Consider the following 8,057-nt stretch of genomic DNA (forward strand, 5'->3'; position numbering starts at 1 on the left):
TGGAAGATCATGATGTGAGAGGGTGTAGCCAGCACCGATCCTGCGGAAGAAAAGGGTGGCTCACTAATCCATTAGAATTCATTGTGTCTGTCGGTAAAACAGTGCCTAAAGGCGAACTGGCTAACGTGATATATTTAGATTTCCAAAAGGCCTTTGATGAGGCCTCTCCCATGAGGCTATGATAAAAGCGAAGCCTCATAAGGTGCGTGACCAGGTGCTGTCATGGATCAAAAACAGGCAGAGCGACAGAGTTCAAAGAACAGGAATAAACGGAATTTTCATCATGGTAGGAGGGCCCAGATCCTCAAAGGCATTTAGGCTTCCCTTGAAACCAGTGGAAGTTAGGAGCCTAAATATGTGTGAGAATCTAGGTCGAGGTGCACAGTGGGGTGCTGTACCAGGGCAGTGTTGGTTGATCTATTCATTAACCGTCAGGAGAGGGGTGGGTTGGGAGGTGGCAAAACTTGCAGTGGCCAGACTTTGAGTTAGGTTAGTCCCGTCCAGAGGGGGCTGTGCAGAACTTCAGAGAGCCCTCCCCAGCCTGATGAAAGGGCCACCTGAGGGAATGAATGATCAATACGAAGTACCGTGCTGGAGGCGGGAAACTGAACTACCCAGCGACCCCATCGGGTTCTCACTTAACTGCATCAACTCAGGTAAAGGTCCCGAGCATCGCTGTGGACCGCTCAAGGGAGAGCGCTGCTCGATGTGTAGCCTTAGTGAAAAAAGCAAACCAGGTGTGAGGCTGCATAAGGAACGGGCTAGTGAATAACCTGGAGAATATTGTGTTCTATAGATTATAGAGGTCTGGCTTCATCTGGCTCCTAGCTGCAGTGCTGGTCACCCCATCCCAGAAAGGAGAGAGAGAGGCGTGGGGGAGGAGAATGAGAAAATGGGGATTGTTACCTTTGAAAAGAGAGAAAAGGGGCCCTGATGAAAGTCTATAAAGTGACTAGATTAGACTGTGGAATGCCCTGCCCCAGGAAGTTGGTGAGACTCAGCATTTAGCAAGATTCAAAGATGCTCCCAAGGACCCCAAGAATCTAGTTATCCTAAATGATGCTAACAGAGAGTATTAGAGGGCTGGATGGGTGGTAATAGCTGGGCATCGGGGATTAATTCAGTTGCTGTGTGTGGGGCAGGTTATCCCATATCTGCTACTGCAGCGGTCTTCCACCTATCTCTGAAGCAGCTGATGTAGACAGGACGCTGGACCTTGGCTCTGCTGCAGCCTGGCAATTCCTGTGTTTGCCTTTCCCGTCCATATACAGACCACACTCTCCCTCCCTGTGAGCTGGGAGAGACCATCTTACCTTCTGCACGCTGCTCCCCTGCGAGACTGGACTACGTCCCTAGTAAATGCTCCCCTGGGCCCTGTCCTGTGCTGGGAGATGGGCCTGGTCCAGCCTTATGTGTCTGCCTCATGCTGGGAGGCATTCCGGAGGGCCCCCACAGCTCGCTCAGGATCTCCTGGGTGTGTGGGAGGGCAGCGCCCCCCTGACACTCTCCCCACTTCTCTCCCATTCAGATATGGCACTGGCTGGCACCGAGGGCTCGTGCATCACAGCCTGTCACCATCTGGCTGCCCCCCTTCTGGGCAGGCCCATGGGGAGTGGGACCTGAGCTCAGGGCCTTGCAAAGGACAGCGGGACTGTCAGTGGATGAGCCCACATCCCTGTCCTTCTGGAGTGGCACTCCTTCCACATCCTTCCTTCCTTCCCCTCCTGGACTGGCACGCCCCACCACCCTGGGCTGGCCCTTGCCCTGTCCCTCCCTCCAAGGACTGGCCTTCCTGTGCTGCTGGCCACCTGCCCCCAGACTGACCAGCCTTCCTTTTCCACCCGTATGCCAAGCTACGCCCCAGCTGACTGCTGTCTCTCTGGACAGAGTGGCAAGGGGATAGGTGAAGTCCTGGGAGGTGGAGGTGGGTGGGAGATGCTCCTGGCCTGCTGGGGGTGCAGGATGCTGGCTCTCTCCTAGACAGAGTAATGTTGCTACCACCTTGCTGTTGGCAGGCCATAGGGGGCTGAGTTGTAGGCCTGGCATGGGGGTGGGTCTTTGTGGCTGGGTGTTCCTCACTGGAGGCTTGGCTGAGACTGCACCCTGGGGAAGGCGGAGGGCCTCCAGCCCAGGTGGAAGAGCCTGGCCCATGGCATCAAAGGGAAAACAAGGGCAATAAAGCTGCTCGCCTCTGCCCCCACCCCTGCTCTTCCCTCAGGCTCAGGGCAAGGGCAACCCGGCCCTCCTCACTCCGTGCCCACCGGGATGAAGGCCCTGCTGCAGGCGGGGGCTGGGCAGGGCTCTCCCTGTCTCCGTAATGTGTGTGTGGAAGAAAGACTAACCCCAGGCGAGGGGCAGAGGCTGATGTGCGGATTCATCCTGCCAGGCAGGGGGTCCAGGGCACTGCTGCACTGGGGGAGAGTCTGGGAGACCTGTGCCATCCCAGGGGCCCCACACGGGCACAGGCACTGCCAGGCTGGACCAGAGTGGGCCATCCGCAGCACTAACAATACCCGCCCGCCCCCCCCCACACACACACACACACACCGACTCCTCTCGTGTTCTCTGCCAGCGGTCTGGCTGGAAGGGGCCAAGCCCCACCAGCTGGCAGGCAGCTCGGAAGTGGGACTGATGCTGCACCTGCTGCAGTACCGCCTGCCACCACAGGGGGCTCCCCTGTCTGGAAGCTACAGTACCTGGCTGCCACTTGGGTTGCCAACCCTCCAGGATCGGCCTGGACCCGCCAGGAAGTAAAGATTGTCATGTGGTTACATCTCCAGGACTAGGTCCAACCAACATTGGCAACCCTAGCTACCGCTAGGGGACTTTGGCCCAGCAGGCAGTGGCGGGAGGGGGGTTGCGGTGGGGCCAGCCCCATGGAGGCAGAGCGTAGGATTTTGTGTGTGCTCCTGGCTGCACTGCTCCTGCCTTCCCAGACCCAGCAGCGGGAGGGGGAAGGAGCAGGGAGGTGCTGAGCTGGCGTTTCTGAGCCTGGTGCTGGGGGGGCAGGGAAGCGGGCTGGGTTGGCTGAGGCTAGTGGGTGTGGGGTGCATGCCAGGGCCAGAGCAGTGTGTTCTGAGCTGGGGGGTGGGGGTATTTTCGGGGGCAGGGGGAGGTCTGAGCTGGGAGAAGGCTGGGTCGGGTTGAGGGCAGGGGGGATGGAGTCCGTTGGTGAAGGAGCCGGGGTGCTGGGAGGGCCGGGGGCCGGGTAAGTGCTGCTCTGGGTGGCTGGGCCTGGCCTGTTGGCAGACTCAGGCAGCAGGGACCAGGAGTGGTGTGAGAGGAGCACCTGCCCTCGTGCTGGGAAGGGTCCGGGGCAGCGTGGCACCGGAGGGAGGACCAGCTTCAGGACCTAGCTGACTCCGCACTGGCTGGTGGGCGCTGGACACTGCGAAGAGTCGCCAACAGTCCCATGTTATGAGGGACATCCCTGATTTAAAGAAAGAATGGCCTGGCCTGTATTAAATCGGCACAAGACGCCTTTAATCCTGTATTTCCACCAGGCCAGGGAGTGGTGCTCTGGCACTTTGCTTTGCATAGAGCCACTGCCCGACTGGCAAGCTGAGCTGGCCACGGGATCGGAATGCTATTCGCACTTGGCCTAGCTGCCCCTCCGTCCTGCCAGGCAGGGGGGCGGCTGGGCCATATCTGAGAGGCTTTGGAACCAGGCAGCTGGAGCTGTGCGTGCGTGCTGCCGACATGAACCCGTCACCACCTGGGGCACCCAAGGGCCGTCCATGAGTGCCAGCAGTGGTTCCCGGTGCAGTGCTGAGGGCAGTAAGGACAAGAGTGAGCACTGGTCCATTTTAATGCACTGGGGCAAACCCCCCCCCCCCCCCGCTAGGTCTGTCTGTCCCTGGGGCGCTGTGGCCAGTCCCCCCCGCTGGGTCTGTCTGCCCCTGGGTTGGGGTCTCTCCTCCCCAGTGCGCGCCATGGCTGTTGTCCCCACACTTGGTGACTGGGACTGGTGGGGGCCCAGTTTTACTCCTGTTAGTTGAGGCAGCTCAGGGGGAGGTGTTTCCTGCTCAGCGCAGAGGCAGGGGAAGGGTTAAGCTGCCCAGGCCAGTCCTGTCCCTCTGGGGCAATCCTGCTGTGAGTCCCTCTGCTCAGGCCCCCTTACTGTGCCCCCCCACCCCCATAAAGGCCCATGCTCAGCTCTTGAGCACTGTGGGCATTTACTGCCACGACCAGGCTGAAGCTCGGGTTTTAGACACAAGTGACTTGAGTTTACGGGTCTCAGCTGGGGTCTGGGTCCTATAAGTGTCTTGCATTTCTGTAGCCCCGGATCCTGGCGCCTGCCACACCCAGCCATTGAGTTACCTCGCCGTGGGCATGGGGCAGAGGCAGCTGCTAACAGGTGGGTGGAATAGTAGGGGGCCTGCAGGAGAGCTGGGATCCCAGGGCTGGGATAGCAGGGGGCTGTGGGGCAGGATTGAGGGGTATCAGCAGAGCTGGGAGGAGCCCAAGCCTGGGCTAGCAGGGCAGGGTTGGGGGTAATGAGGAAACTTGATGGGGCTCTTTGAAGATTCCCTTCCCCTCGCCCCGCCCCCAGCCCCACAGCTGTGGGTGCAGAGCACATGAACAAGTGACTCTCTCCTTCTCCAGAGCACAGTGTGTTGTGGGGTGGGCTGAGCAGAAGGCCTGTGCTGCTCCAACCTCTCCCCACAGCACTGCCCACGGAGGGAGGAGAGGCTGCCTGGCAGTGGAGGGGAGAGGGGAATTTGGCTGCAACTCCAGCCCCAAATGCAGCCCCTGCTCCCCTCCCGCCTTCCCCCTGATCCGCAGCCCCAACCGCTTGCTCCATGCATCCCCCACAACAGTCTGGCCCCAGGGCTGGTCAGCTCCCCCAGCGTCTGCTGCCTCCCGCGCCAGGCCTGGGGCAGCCCCGGCTGGAGGTCCCAGGGCTCCTGGTGCAGGCGGTGTCCCCTGGAGCCCCCCGCTCCCAGGAGCAAGCTGGCCCGGAGCTGACCTTCCTCCTTGCCCCTGGATGCTGGGGTCCAGACCAGGCCAGCTAGGTGCTCATGGGCCCTTCCTTGACTCACCAAAGGAGCGTGGCTGTCTCTGGGGCCAGATACCATGGTGGTGGGCCCCTAGCTAGGGAGCAGGGTGGCCGTCAGGCTGCCTTGCCCAACCCACGGCAGCACAGAGCTTTGCTGATGAACGTGCCACTGTCCGAGAGGCCCATGCCTCCAGCCCCCCTCCTGGACAGTGGGGGTGGGGGGAGCTGGGCAGGTGGGCCCAGGTGCACCGTGTGGGGGGGGGGTGGAGGAGGCAGGGAGACTGAGGGGGAGGGGCAGGCGAAGCAGCCAGCTGCACAGAGGCACAAAGGTTAACCCCGGCCAGGGGGCCGCGCTCCCATCTGGCATGCCCCTCCCCGTGCCCGGCCGCTCACACTCGACCGAGACTCTGACCTGGCATCCAACCCGTGCAGTTGCTAAATATAGCCCTGCTTGCGGGCGGGGGGCGTGAAGCAAGTGCCATGTCGACTCACCCGGTGGCCAGGCACTGAACCGGAAGGGTGGCTAAGCGGGCGGGGGGCGGAGGCTGACTGGGGGTTACGTGCACAGATCGGGGCCTGTTGGCAGCGCTGCAGGGCGCCCAAACACTTGGCATCTGGTCGGGGGGGGTCAAAAGTTCAGCCGTGGCACTTGCTCCTCCCCCCCCCTTAATTCCCAAAGGCAGCACGAGCCGGTTTAACCCGTTCTTCCCCGGCTGGCACACCGGAGCCCCCTCACCCCCCAGCCAGCAGCCCTGGACCCTGCCAGCCTGGCCTGCAGGGCTGAGAGCGAGACCCCCACAGCTGCCCCGGGAGGGATCAGAGAAGGGGCTGGAGGAGCCCCCGACCCAGCCAGGGAACCGGCCCCCTTGTGAGGGCGGGGGACGACGGGCGGGGACGTGCAGGCGGAATGTGCTTCTCTGCAGTACTCCCTGCTGGGAGAGGGGGCGCTGCGTGGCTAGCGCCTCGGCTCATGGCCCCAGGGGCAAGGAAGGGGCTGGGCTCCCTCACGCTTGGTGCCTCCATGCCAGGGAGCCTTGGTGACTGCTGGGGGCCAGTGGGTCAGGGATCTGGGGTGTGCCTGGGCACAGAGGCCCCGGTGCGGTGATGGGGACACAGAGGGCAGAGGTGCAGGGGCGAGAGCGGCCTGGATTCCAGGGCAAACCGGGCCTCGCTCCCCAGTGCCGGAGCATCTGAGCTGGAGACGCCAACGCAGGAGCTCAGAGACTCGCCGATGGCCGTGGCTAATGTGCCTCTCCAGGGGCGGAGATGATAGGAACGAATGGCCGGTCCTTAGCATGGAGGGTGGGGGTGGCCAAGGCCCCCAGGGCTATGTACTGGGCACTGTGTCCCCTTGACTAGAAGGAGGCGGGAACGTTTGCTGAGAACGTGGTGAGGTAGGTGAGTTAGGGCCACGCCTGGTGCAGGACGGCTCTTTGCAAATGGATGGTGCATCCAAGGCACCTCTGCACCCTGTCTACCTCTGAGAGCCAGGACGTCCCACGCGGGCGGATCGGTGTCCGGCGCCGAGAGCCGGGACGTCCCACGCGGGTGGATGGGTGTCCGGCGCCGAGAGCCGGGACGTCCCACGCGGGCAGATTGGTGTCCAGCGCCGAGAGCCGGGACGTCCCACGCGGGCGGATTGGTGTCCGGCGCCGAGAGCCGGGGCGTCCCACGCGGGCGGATTGGTGTCCGGCGCCGAGAGCCGGGGCGTCCCACGCGGGCGGATGGGTGTCCGGCGCCGAGAGCGGGGCGTCCCACACGGTGGGATGGGTGTCTGGCGCCGAGAGCCGGGGCATCCCATGTGGGGGGAAGAAAATTGGCGTTGGGAGCAGGCCGGGTGGCGTGGGAGGATCCAGAGTGCGCAGGGTGCAGGAGTTAGGGAGTCAGGTTCACGGCGGGGTCACCCGGCTGCCGAACGCAGGGACGGCTCAGCCCAGCTCCCATCCACTTGCGCTTAATTCATTTGGACGTAAACTGCACTTTCCGTTCGTTTCAATCAACATCTCGGTGCTTAGACCAGCCCCTTCCTGTCCCCCACCCCAGCAGAGCACTCTCCGTCCTCCTCCGCCCCCACAGGCCCCCTCAGGTGGGGCCAGGGACCTGGCTACTGCCAGCGCCTGCCCAGCGCAGACTGGGGGCAGCGAGCCCCTAGGGGAGGGCAAGTGGTCAGGAGGGCAAGACACCCCACACCCAGGCACATGCCCTGCCTGGCTCTCTCAGGGCTGAGCTGCCACACGCTCCGCGTGGGCGTTATGGGCCATGCTGAGCCCAGGGCTGTGGGTTATGGGCAGCATCTGTGTGACCCCCGGTGTCCCGTCAGGCAGGTGGCTGACAGGACCCTGAAACCAAAACCGCATCCCCAGCAAATGCGCTCAGCTCTCCCTGCCACCTTACAGAGGCTGCTTCCGTCCCCACAGTGCAAGCGGCATCCCAACCCGGGCCCAGCGCCTGGCCCCATCCCCAGCTTTCTCCCGGCCCCCTGCCCAGCTCCCTCCCGGCCCCCTGCCCGGCTGCCTCCTGGCTCCCTCCCAGCCCCCTGCCCAGCTCCCTCCCAGCCCAGTGCCCAGCTCCCTGCCCGGCTCCCTCCCATCCCAGTACCCGGCTCCCTCCCAGCCCAGTGTCCGGCTCCCTCCCAGCCCAGTGCCCGGCTCCCTGCCCAGCCCCCTCCTGTCCCAGTGCCCAGCTGCCTCCCAGCTCCCTGCCCAGCTCCCTCCCAGCCCCATCCCTATCTCCCTCCCGACCCAGTGCCTGGCTCCCTCCTGGCTCCTTCCCAGCCCCCTGCCCGGCTCCCTCCCAACCCAGTGCCCGGCTCCCTCCTGGCTCCCTGCCTGGCTCCCTCCCAGCCTGGTGCCCGGCTCCCTCCCAGCACCCTGCCCGTCTCCATCCCACCCCGATGCCTGGCTCCCTCCGAGCCCAGTGCCTGGCTCCCTCCCAGCCTCCTGCCAGGCTCCCTCCCAGCCCCCTGCCCGGCTCCCTCCCAGTGCCTGGCCCCATCCGCCTGCCCGGCTCCCTCCCAGCCCCGATGCCCGGCTCCCTCCCAGCCTGGGCCTGCTGCTTT

This window comes from Caretta caretta, chromosome 9 (genome assembly GCF_965140235.1).
Source record: "Caretta caretta isolate rCarCar2 chromosome 9, rCarCar1.hap1, whole genome shotgun sequence".
NCBI classification, from domain to species: Eukaryota; Metazoa; Chordata; order Testudines; family Cheloniidae; genus Caretta; species Caretta caretta.